General features: G+C 40.0%; 1 long non-coding RNA gene across 4 annotated transcripts; it reads left to right on the top strand.

Moving 5' to 3' along the window:
- Nucleotides 1-5084: 5084 nt before the first annotated feature.
- On the top strand, nt 5085-11146 carry LOC135568507 (uncharacterized). Of its 4 annotated transcripts, none has more exons than XR_010462659.1 (4): nt 5085-5252; nt 6275-7680; nt 8611-8849; nt 10371-11146. It is a non-coding gene; the product is annotated as an uncharacterized LOC135568507 (long non-coding RNA). The 4 variants fall into 4 exon arrangements; XR_010462661.1 differs by having other exon boundaries at nt 6275-7668; XR_010462662.1 differs by having other exon boundaries at nt 5090-5252; nt 6275-6570.
- Nucleotides 11147-11170: the final 24 nt, after the last annotated feature.

Below are 11170 nucleotides of genomic sequence, written 5' to 3' on the forward strand. Positions count from 1 at the left end.
TATTGCTGAAAGGTTTAACGTGAGACGTCACTTAGTAAACCCGTTCTCTTGTTGGTATAAGATACAGTATAAACATATGAGATGAGTATTGTAAGATATGTAAACATTATTAACGTGGCATTATTTAAAGTGACTAGTGATCCATTTATTAAAAGCACAATGTTGGTGAGGTCCTTCATTACGTCCACATATATCTGTATCTCAGGGCGGCAAGGGACTCCTATCTAGATGACCAGCGGGTGGGACACAGTCGTTTTGGAGTTACATTTTCTGATGCAAAATCAAATATACCACTCAACACTGACCATCTCTTTATGCTATACCCGAAGAAGGTGTACAACAGTTCAACAGTATCATATTGTTAAAACTGTTTAATCTCTGGCACATTTTTGATAGAGTCGTTGAGAGCCAGGTTAAGATTATGCGCTGAGCAATGCACATAAACAGCAAGCGGCTCCTTTTCGGATATTCTGGCCTGCACACCCGAATACACCCCACTCATGTTAGCAGCTCCATCATACCCCTGCCCACGACGTTTTGAAATATCCAGCCCCTTGTCCTCTATGCTGTCAGGTTTTTATGTTGAAGTCTCCAGAAATCCCCAAAACAACTCTGATGGTCAGATCTGTGGCCACGTTATTTGCATCCCTTATCACTCTCACCTAGCGATAAACTTGGCTTAACTGGTCTACTTTGGATACGTAGTAATAAACAGTTAATTATTCGATGTCAATAGCATGTCATCACATAAAACTTCATTAGCTTGATGCCAATGTAGGAAAAAGATAAAACTGGCAATCAATAAACCCAGTTAAAGAATCAAATATTGATTTCACTAACCTTTTGGTCTTCATCAGATGAGATAATGTAACATGTTATTTGACAGTACATCATTTTTTTTCAATAATGAATTATATCCATAAATCTCTGGGTTGTACCAGCCGGATGCATTTGTTCAAATGCTACACTGTCAGTTGAGAAAAAATAAAGGGAACAACGTCAACAAACAAGGAATCAAGTCAATCAAACTTTGTGAAATCAAACTGTCCACTAGGAAAACTTCTTCAACACTGATGACAATAATATAACGTTACATTTGGCGTTTACTGCTGTTGTGCAAATGGAATAGACAACAGGTGGAAATTATAGGCAATTAGCAAGACACCCCCAATAAAGGAGTGGTTCTGCAGGTGATAACCACAGACCACTTCTAGTTCATATGGAACAGGCTGATGTTTTGGTCACTTTTGAATGCTGGTGGTGCTTTCACTCTAGTGGAATCCTCAGTTTGAAAGTCTGTGTCTTTCCAAGTGGCTCAAACTAGTGCAGCTCATCCAAAAGGAATCAATGTAACTGCAAATTTGATACCAAGTGGGTCAGTCATTTTGTCCTGCATTTTTTCCACTTATGTATGTTTATAGATTAAGCCTGAGCATGTTATAAATCTACCGCAATTGATCCTATTTAGACATATGCTGTTTTGTCCCTGGGAGAATGCAAGAAATCTAGATCTCATGTGGCTGAAGTAAACGTGTCAGCAGTTCAACAAGAGGAAGTTTGATGCTATGGACTGAATCCGCCTGTTCCCCAGACCTGAATCCAATTGAGCACATCTGGGACATCATGTCTTTGGGATGTGTCATCCATCCACCAACAGACTGTCCAGGAGTTGGCGGATGCTTTAGTCCAGGTCTGGGAGGAGATCCCTCAGGAGACCATCCGCAACCTCATCAGGAGCATGCCCAGGCGTTGTAGGGAGGTCATACAGGCACGTGGAGGCCACACACACTACTGAGCCTATTTTTGACTTGTTTTAAGGACATTACATCAAAGTTGGATCAGCCTGTAGTGTGGTTTTCCACTTTCATTTTGAGTGTGACTCCAAATCCAGACCTCCATGGGTTGATAAATTTGATTTGCATTGATAATTTTTGTGTGATTTTGTTGTCAGCACATTCAACTATGTAAAGAAAAAAGTATTTAATAAGAATATTTCATTCATTCAGATCTAGGATGTGTTATTTTAGTGTTCCCTTTATTTTTTTGAGCAGTGTAGTTGGGCCCAATGTAGTGTTATTTCTGTCTATCGCGTTCAGGAACGAGTAGACTTGGTCATAATTAATTTCTCGAGTGTGGACATAGGGCCAGCCGATTAAAATGTTAGTAGATATTGTCTTGACCAAGTTAGTAATTATCTCTATCTCGTGTTTTCATTGCTTTGAGTAGACCAACGGTGTATTTGTTTTTTTCCGCACGTTCCGGTTAATCGCCAAAAATATTGCTGAAAGGTTTAACGTGAGACGTCACTTAGTAAACCCGTTCTCTTGTTGGTATAAGATACAGTATAAACATATGAGATGAGTATTGTAAGATATGTAAACATTATTAACGTGGCATTATTTAAAGTGACTAGTGATCCATTTATTAAAAGCACAATGTTGGTGAGGTCCTTCATTACGTCCACATATATCTGTATCTCAGGGCGGCAAGGGACTCCTATCTAGATGACCAGCGGGTGGGACACAGTCGTTTTGGAGTTACATTTTCTGATGCAAAATCAAATATACCACTCAACACTGACCATCTCTTTATGCTATACCCGAAGAAGGTGTACAACAGTTCAACAGTATCATATTGTTAAAACTGTTTAATCTCTGGCACATTTTTGATAGAGTCGTTGAGAGCCAGGTTAAGATTATGCGCTGAGCAATGCACATAAACAGCAAGCGGCTCCTTTTCGGATATTCTGGCCTGCACACCCGAATACACCCCACTCATGTTAGCAGCTCCATCATACCCCTGCCCACGACGTTTTGAAATATCCAGCCCCTTGTCCTCTATGCTGTCAGGTTTTTATGTTGAAGTCTCCAGAAATCCCCAAAACAACTCTGATGGTCAGATCTGTGGCCACATTATTTGCATCCCTTATCACTCTCACCTAGCGATAAACTTGGCTTAACTGGTCTACTTTGGATACATCCGGTGTGGTGTCCATAATAATAGAAAATAATGGGGCTTCCTGCATCTCTGCCTGAATGTCACACTTCACTCGCTCGGCTAAGATATAAATCAGCTCGTTTTGGATTTGAGGACTGAGATAGTTAACGGATCCTGCTGGGCGTTCTAAAAGTTCCTTCAGAACTGGCTCGTAAAATGACAGCAGTTCAATTATACTGAGAAAATTCCCACTGTTGGCCTGCCCCAGCTTTTCACAGTGCATCCAGCTGAATGCTAAATTACACGATGCAAGTTGTGAGAGTTACATTAACTATGCGCTCCAACACCTGTCGCCAGAAATTTGCTGCGTTTACGCACGCCTCTCTCTTTCTGCGTCAATAGTGCCATTGAGCTTCCATTGCTCATATACCAAACAGGCACCCATGTGAATCTGGGATGTCTCATGACATGCTATTTTGGGTGTTAGATGGCGCCAATCTCTCACTCCATTCACCCACGCATCAGAGAATAAAGGGGCTCTCTGATCTCCGAACAGCCAGCAAGGCTCACAATACGTGCAATCTACCTTGGCCGAATAACATAGCCATGTACGTGGTCATTTGATTCCAGCCTTGGTTGTAGTGGTGTAATACGACTCGGAAAAACGCCGCCTTTGGATCCACATTTGTTGCATAATGCCCCCTGTCAGTTGGATAGGTAAAAATGTTGTCTGTCCCACTTCCACCTGTTTCCTCAGCCACCACGATTCTAGCCTCGCCCTGATCCTCTTCCTCCCTGCCCGGCCCGGGGATAGCTTGTCCGGCCTGGCTTGTGCTCAGGGTCGTATCCGCCGATACCTGACAACCTGTATCCTCCTCTGTCAAAGTTGCTTCTTCTGGTATGATGGAACAGCTCGGCCTTGGCTCACTTGACACGCTAAAAGCCGCTGCTGGTGATGATAAACCTACATCCTCTTCTGGTCCTGCTACATTGCTTGTGCTAGCAATGGCTGCACTTGAACTGCATTTGAAAAAGGAATCTAATTTAACTAATTTGATACCTCCTCTCCGCCTTTCTCATTTTTGATCCTTGCTCTTTTGGTCTCCACTTTTGTGTTGATACATTGCTGATTTTTAAATCCGTAATTTTCTATTCTCGACATTCTCTCTATTTTTCTTTTGCCCGTTGTCTCTTGATAGCTAGCTCAACTGTTGCTTTAAACGATGACAGAAACAACAACGCTTTGGAGAGTATTTGCACAATGAATCCCAGAATTTCATTATCTTTACATGGTATTGAATAATATGATTTATTTAGCAAATTAATTAGACATATTGTCATCAATACACTAAAATATCATGCTGACATGTAGTGACAAAAAACATTTTGTTGGTGAAACCATCAGTGAGATCATTTATCATATGGCCTAAATTAAAGAAGTAATCGGTGTGATGGACTCGATGGACCTGATATAGCTGAAAATGGCAAAGCCAGCGTGAAATTCTCAGCGTGAAATGCAGCAGTTAGTCGGTAGCGTGGTGTGTCTGGTTTTGGGTAGGGAAATATGGCGAAGCCGAAGTGCTGTTCGAGTCTGGTGGCTCCAAGTTGAGTAAAATTGGTAAGAATGAATTGAATGGAAGACGGAGACGACGAAAAATGGAGCAAACAGGCCAAAAGTTGTAAATGAACATCGGTTTCTCATGGAGTGCGATTCATCAACAATTATGTATTGTTGGGAGATCATTTGAGGTCAGGAAGATGGTAAAGGAGGCATTAGGAAAGGTAGGTAGAGTCAGTCAGAGTGACCAGTAGTGGTTTTGATTTCATGCGTCTCAGAAGAGCAGAAGGAGAGAGCATTGTTTTTTTGGAGCAGGGCACCGATAAAATGTGTTAAATCTGGAGTTTAGTTGGAAGAGAGAAGAGTATCTGCCTACTCATGTGATGCTGCGATATGTAAGATACGCAGTGAGAGGGATTGTGAATAAACCACTGCAGTTATGAAATTGATAAAATAATGGCCATGTTTCAAGTGTGTACCGACGGAATATTTTTGGTATTTATTAGGATCCCCATTTAACCACTGCAAAAGAATCAAAATTGTTCACTTCTCTCATTGACTTCTCAAACCCAGGCTTGGTCCGCATCACAAGCGTTCTCTGAAGTCTCGCGTTGTTTGCGTCTCTGGGTTTAGAAACTGGGAGTGGGGGAACAGGAAGTTCCACGCAGGCGCACATCATTCTTCACAATAAAGGACACGCCAGAATTGTGCAGTCGAGACCACAACTTTTGTGTACGTTTCAAATGTATTTCTACTGGTATGTAATAGCACGTTTTAATATCTTAAGAACATGTCATAACATGCTAGGTAACAAATACGTCAAGTTATTATCACGTTTGGTAGAAGAAAAACATGTGCCAAACCGCGTGAGTGAACGTGATCACTTTTTAAAAAAATATATATTTTTTTTACAATTGACATAGATACTCTGGGTTTGTCTGAGTGGATATATCTCGTCAAGGTAATCTCATTAAGGATCAAATAATTTGAGATTTCTGGGTTCGTTTAACATTTTGGTTTTGTGTAACGTTAAAATTCACGAGCTGGTAAAATGGCGGCTCCCTCTCTGTCTGCATCAACGGACTTCAGTGCAGGCAGTGAGGGTGCAGCAGAGAGACCATTTTACGGTTGCACTACTGTTTTGGAGATAAATGTAATGATTATCAGTTTTCTACACGTGAACTAATATTGAGACATTCAGTTGTTTCTGTCTGTCTATAAATGTTATTACTATGGTGTGAACGGAAATAATATTGTTTTTTGATTGAAATAATACAGGGAAGACAAGGTTATTCAGGAAAATAGTTCATAGTGCTGCCTGAAACATACTGCAACCTTGTACTAAATGTTTTTTGAGTCATTTATGTCAATTCAGAAATCTACTATAGATTAAGTTCTGTAGCCTAATATAAAGTGTATACTTTGTCTAATGTGAATGAACTCGTGTTTTGTTGTCAATGCTTAGCTACCAGATCTATTGAAATGAGATCAGTGCTTGAATTGGACAGGAGCTCACTGGAGCTGAGTACCAGCACCTAAAATTTCTACTGTTTTTGTACCATTGCTATGAATGGAATCTATGCCCTAATGTGAAACCAAGCTAAAGTTAGTGCAAGGCAAAAAGATAATGGTGGCTAAATGGCCGAGGGGATGAATCATTAACATAAAGAGGAGTTACATAAGGAGGAAAACTATAACAAGTGTATGCCAAGGCTGGAAAGACACTTGCTTCATGAACCAGTTCTATTACTTTGTAATAAAGTCTTTTTGAACTCACAGGCTCCGGTATTTCCACGACACTCTCCTTCCACACTGAGTCCAAACCTACAGTCACTGGGTCCTGATTGTGACAGTGGAGCCCATTTTGAATTGCAGGATCCAGAGATGGCATCAGTGAAGCTGGAAGACTGCAGTCAAACAGTGGAACATCACAAGCGTTCTCTGAAGTCTCGTGTTGTTTGCGTCTCTGGGTTTAGAAACTGGTAGTGGGGGAACAGGAAGTTCCACGCAGGCGCACATCATTCTTCACAATAAAGGACACGCCAGAATTTTGCAGTCGAGACCACAACTTTTGTGTACGTTTCAAATGTATTACTACTGGTATGTAATAGCACGTTTTAATATCTTAAGAACACGTCATAACATGCTAGGTAACAAATACGTCAAGTTATTATCACGTTTGGTAGAAGAAAAAAAATGTGCCAAACCGCGTGAGTGAACGTGATCACTTTTTTAAATTTATTTTTAATTTTTACAATTGACATAGATACTCTGGGTTTGTCTGAGTGGATATATCTCGTCATGGTAATCTCATTAAGGATCAAATAATTTGAGATTTCTGGGTTCGTTTAACATGTCGTTTTTGGTTTTGTGTAACGTTAAAATTCACGAGCTGGTAAAATGGCGGTCCCCCCTCTGTCTGCGTCAACGGACTTCAGTTCAGGCAGTGAGGGTGCAGCAGAGAGACAATTTTACGGATCCACTACTGTTTTGGAGCTAATTTGTAATGATTATCAGTTTTCTACATGTGTACTAATATTCAGACAATTTAAGTTATCTTTATCTGTAAATGTTACTACGGAAATACTATTGGTTTTTGATTGAAATACAGTAAAGAAAAGGTTATTCAGGAAAATAGTACATAGTGCTGCCTAAAACATACTGCAACCTTGTACTAAATGTTTTTTGTCATTTCTGCATTTATGTGAATTTGGGAAATTTACTATAGATCATGTTTGAACTAATTTTAAAGCGTGTACTTTTTAATTAATGTTTTGCTATCAATGCTTAGCTACCAGATCTTTTGAAATGACATCAGTTCTTGACTTGGACAGGAGCTCACCGGAGCTGAGTACCGTCACCTCAAATTTCTACTGTTTGAGCTCATGATGCTGGGATAGGTATTGTGAACACGCCATTGCAGTTATGACATTGATAAAATAATGGCCATGTTTCAAGAGTATCAGAATTGTTCACTTCTCTCATTGACTTCTCAAACCCAGGTTTGGTCTGCTTCACAAGCCTTCTCTGAAGTCTCGCGTTTTTACGTCTCTGGGTTTAGAAACTGGTAGTGGGGAAACAGGAAGTTCCGCTCAGGCGCGCATCATTCTTCGCAATCAAGGAAACGCCAGAATTGTGCAGTCGAGACGACTACTTCTGTGTCCTTTTCAAATGTATGTCTACTGGTATGTAATAGCACGTTATAATATCGAAAGAACATGTCATAACATGCCATTCAACAAATGCGTCAATGTATTATCTCGTTTGATAAAGGTTTTATGTGCTATGTTTTGTGTCAAACCGTGTGAGTGAACGTGATCACTTGTCACATAGAGACTTTAGGTTAGTCTGAGGGGATGTATATCATTTCTTCAAGGTCATTTTTTATTTAGGATCAATTTATTTGAGATTTCTGGGTTCGTTTAACATGTCGTTTTTGGTTTTGTGTAAAATTCACGAGATGGTAAAATAGCGGTTTCCACTCGGTCTGCATCAACGGACATCAGTGCAGACAGTGAGGGTGCAGCAGAGATACACTTTTACGGTTTCACCACAGTTTTGGAGCTAAATGTAATGATTATCAGTTTTTTACATGTGTACTAATATTCAGACATATTAAGTTATCTTTATCTATAAATGTTACTATGGTGTGAACGGAAATACTTTTTAATTGGAATAATACAGTGACAAGGTTATTCAGGAAAATAGTACATCGTGCTGCCTACAACATACTGCAACCTTGTACTACATTTTTGTCATTTATGTGAATTCGGGAAATCTACTATAGATTAAGTGCGTTTAGAGTTGTGTAGCCTAATTTAAAGTGTATACTTTGCCTAATGTGAATGAATTCGTGTTTTGTTCTCAATGCTTATTTACCAGATCTATTGAAATGAGATCAGTGCTTGACTTGGACAGGAGCTCATCAGAGCTGAGTACCATCACCTCAAATGTCTACTGTTTGAGCTCATGTTCCTCTTATAGAATATTAGTTCAACAGTATTGTGGAGCTCCTGCACCTAAATATAAACCATATTTTTAGAGAATTAAGAATATGCCAGAACTGTCAAGACTAACTTTTGTATCTGTTTCTCTATTACTACTGGCTGACTCAGATTAAGTCTGAGGCCGGTAACATCAACAGTGAGGACAAACCCAGCCTGCCTCTCTCCTTCCACACCGAGTCCAAACCTACAGTCACTGGGTCCTGATTGTGACAGTGGAGCCCAGTTTGCACTGCAGGATCCAGAGATGGCATCAGTGAAGCTGGAAGACTGCAGTCAAACACTGGAGCTGAATGTCAACATTAAAGATGAAGAAGAGGAGGAGAAGATTGGGAAACCTGTTTCTCATGGTAAGAGCAGGTTCTATCTATCTAAGTTTGTTTCATTCCAACTTCCCACTGTGTATGAAAAGTTGCAGTAGAACTGTTTCATGATGAACTGTTTCAATGAGAAGGTAGATGTTATTTCATTCTACTGAGACTTGCATGGTTTGACACCAGTATTGCCAGTATTTGTTTTATTCACTGGGCTGTCTGGAGTGTTCAGAGTAGACTGATGAAATGAAGTAGACAAACTGCCAGTGTTTTAAAGTTCTATGAAATGAGTCTGTAGTTTCTAACTCTTGTGATAGTGAGGATTTATGAGGATTTATGAGATGAGACTTGATGACATACTTTTAGATTAGTTTTATTCCCTTTTGTATTGCACAGCCTGCTGATATGAATACATACAGTACCAGCCTGCTGATATGAATACATACAGTACCAGCCTACTGATATGAATACATACAGTACCAGCCTACTGATATGAATACATACAGTACCAGCCTACTGATATGAATACATACAGTACCAGCCTACTGATATGAATACATACAGTACCAGCCTACTGATATGAATACGTACAGTACCCGCCTACTGATATGAATACGTACAGTACCCGCCTACTGATATGAATACGTACAGTACCAGACTACTGATATGAATACATACAGTGCATTCAGAAAGTATTCAGGCACCTTGACCTTTTCCACATTTTGTTACGTTACAGCCTTATTTAAAATGGGTTAAATAAGAAACGTTCCTCATCAATCTACACACAATACCCCATAATGCCAAAGCAAACACAGGTTTTTATAAATGTTTTCACATTTATAAAACATTAAAAACAGATACCTTATTTACATAAGTATTCAGACCCTTGGCTATGAGACTCGACATTGAGCTCGGGTGCATCTTGTTTCCATTGATCATCCTTGAGATGTTTCTACAACTTGATTGTTGTCAACCTGTGGTAAATTCAATTGATTGGACATGATTTGGAAAGGCACACACCTGGCTATATAAGGTCCCACATTTGACAGTGCATGTCAGAGCAAAAACCAAGCCATGAGGTCGAAGGAATTGTCCGTAGAGCCCCATGAAAGGAAATATTCTCAAGCTGGCAAAATGGCGGCGCCACTCGTTCTGCGTCAAACTAACTTCATCTGCAGAGGGAGACAATTTCACAGTTGCACTACTGTGTTGTGTTTTTGAAGTAAAACCGTGAATACAAGGTTATTAAGGAAAATAGCACATGGTGCTGCCTAAAACATACTGTAACCTTGTACTAAACGGTTTTTGAGTAATTTATGCATTTATCTACTACAGGTTAAGTTTTAGCTCAAAAGTATTGTGGAGCTCCTGCACCTAAATATAAACAGTACCGGCACCAAAATGAGTATCGGCAACTATTTCAGTCAAAGTCAAGCACTGAATTAGATAATTGAACAAGAACAAATGTAACATATTTAATAAAGAATAAAGAAGGTGCCAGAACTGTCAAGAAAATAACTTTTGTGTCTGTTTCTCTTCTACTACTTGCCGACTCAGGTATGACGCCGGTAACATCAACAGTGACGACAAACCCAGCCTGCCTCTCTCCTTCCACACTGACTCCAAACCTACAGTCAATGGGTTCTGATTGTGACAGTGGAGCCCAGTTTGTACTGCAGGATCCAGAGATGGCATCAGTGAAGCTGGAAGACTGCAGTCAAACTCTGGAGCTGAATGTCAACATTAAAGATGAAGAAGAGGAGGAGAAGATTGGGGAATCTGTTTCTCATGGTAAGAGCAGGTTCTATCTATCTAAGTTTGTTGTTCATTCCAACTTCCCACTGTGTATGAAAAGTTGCAGTAGAACTGTTTCATGATGAACTGTTTCAATGAGAAGGTAGATGTTATTTCATGCTACTGACACTTGCATGGTTTGACATCAGTATTGTCAGCATTTGTTTTATTTACTGAGCTGTCTGGAGTGATCAGGGAGGAGACTAAAGAAGTGAAGTAGACAAACTGCCAGTGTTTTAAAGTTCTATGAATATAGTCTGTAGTTTCTAACCCTTGTGATAGTGAGTGGAGGATGATATAGGTCATACTTTTCAAGACTTATGAGATACTTTAATAGTTTTTTATTCTCCTTTTGTATTGCACAGCCTACTAAAATGAATACGTACTGGTAGCCTAGTGGTTAGAACGTTGGGCCAGTAACCGAAAGATTGCTGGATCGAATCCTTGAGCTGACAAGGTAAAAATATGTCATTCTGCCCCTGAGCACGGCAGTTAACACACTGAACCCCGGGCCCCTGAGCACGGCAGTTAACACACTGAACCCCCCCTGGCACGGCCACACT

The sequence above is a fragment of the Oncorhynchus nerka genome, unplaced genomic scaffold (genome assembly GCF_034236695.1).
Source record: "Oncorhynchus nerka isolate Pitt River unplaced genomic scaffold, Oner_Uvic_2.0 unplaced_scaffold_1544, whole genome shotgun sequence".
Classification (NCBI taxonomy): Eukaryota; Metazoa; Chordata; class Actinopteri; order Salmoniformes; family Salmonidae; genus Oncorhynchus; species Oncorhynchus nerka.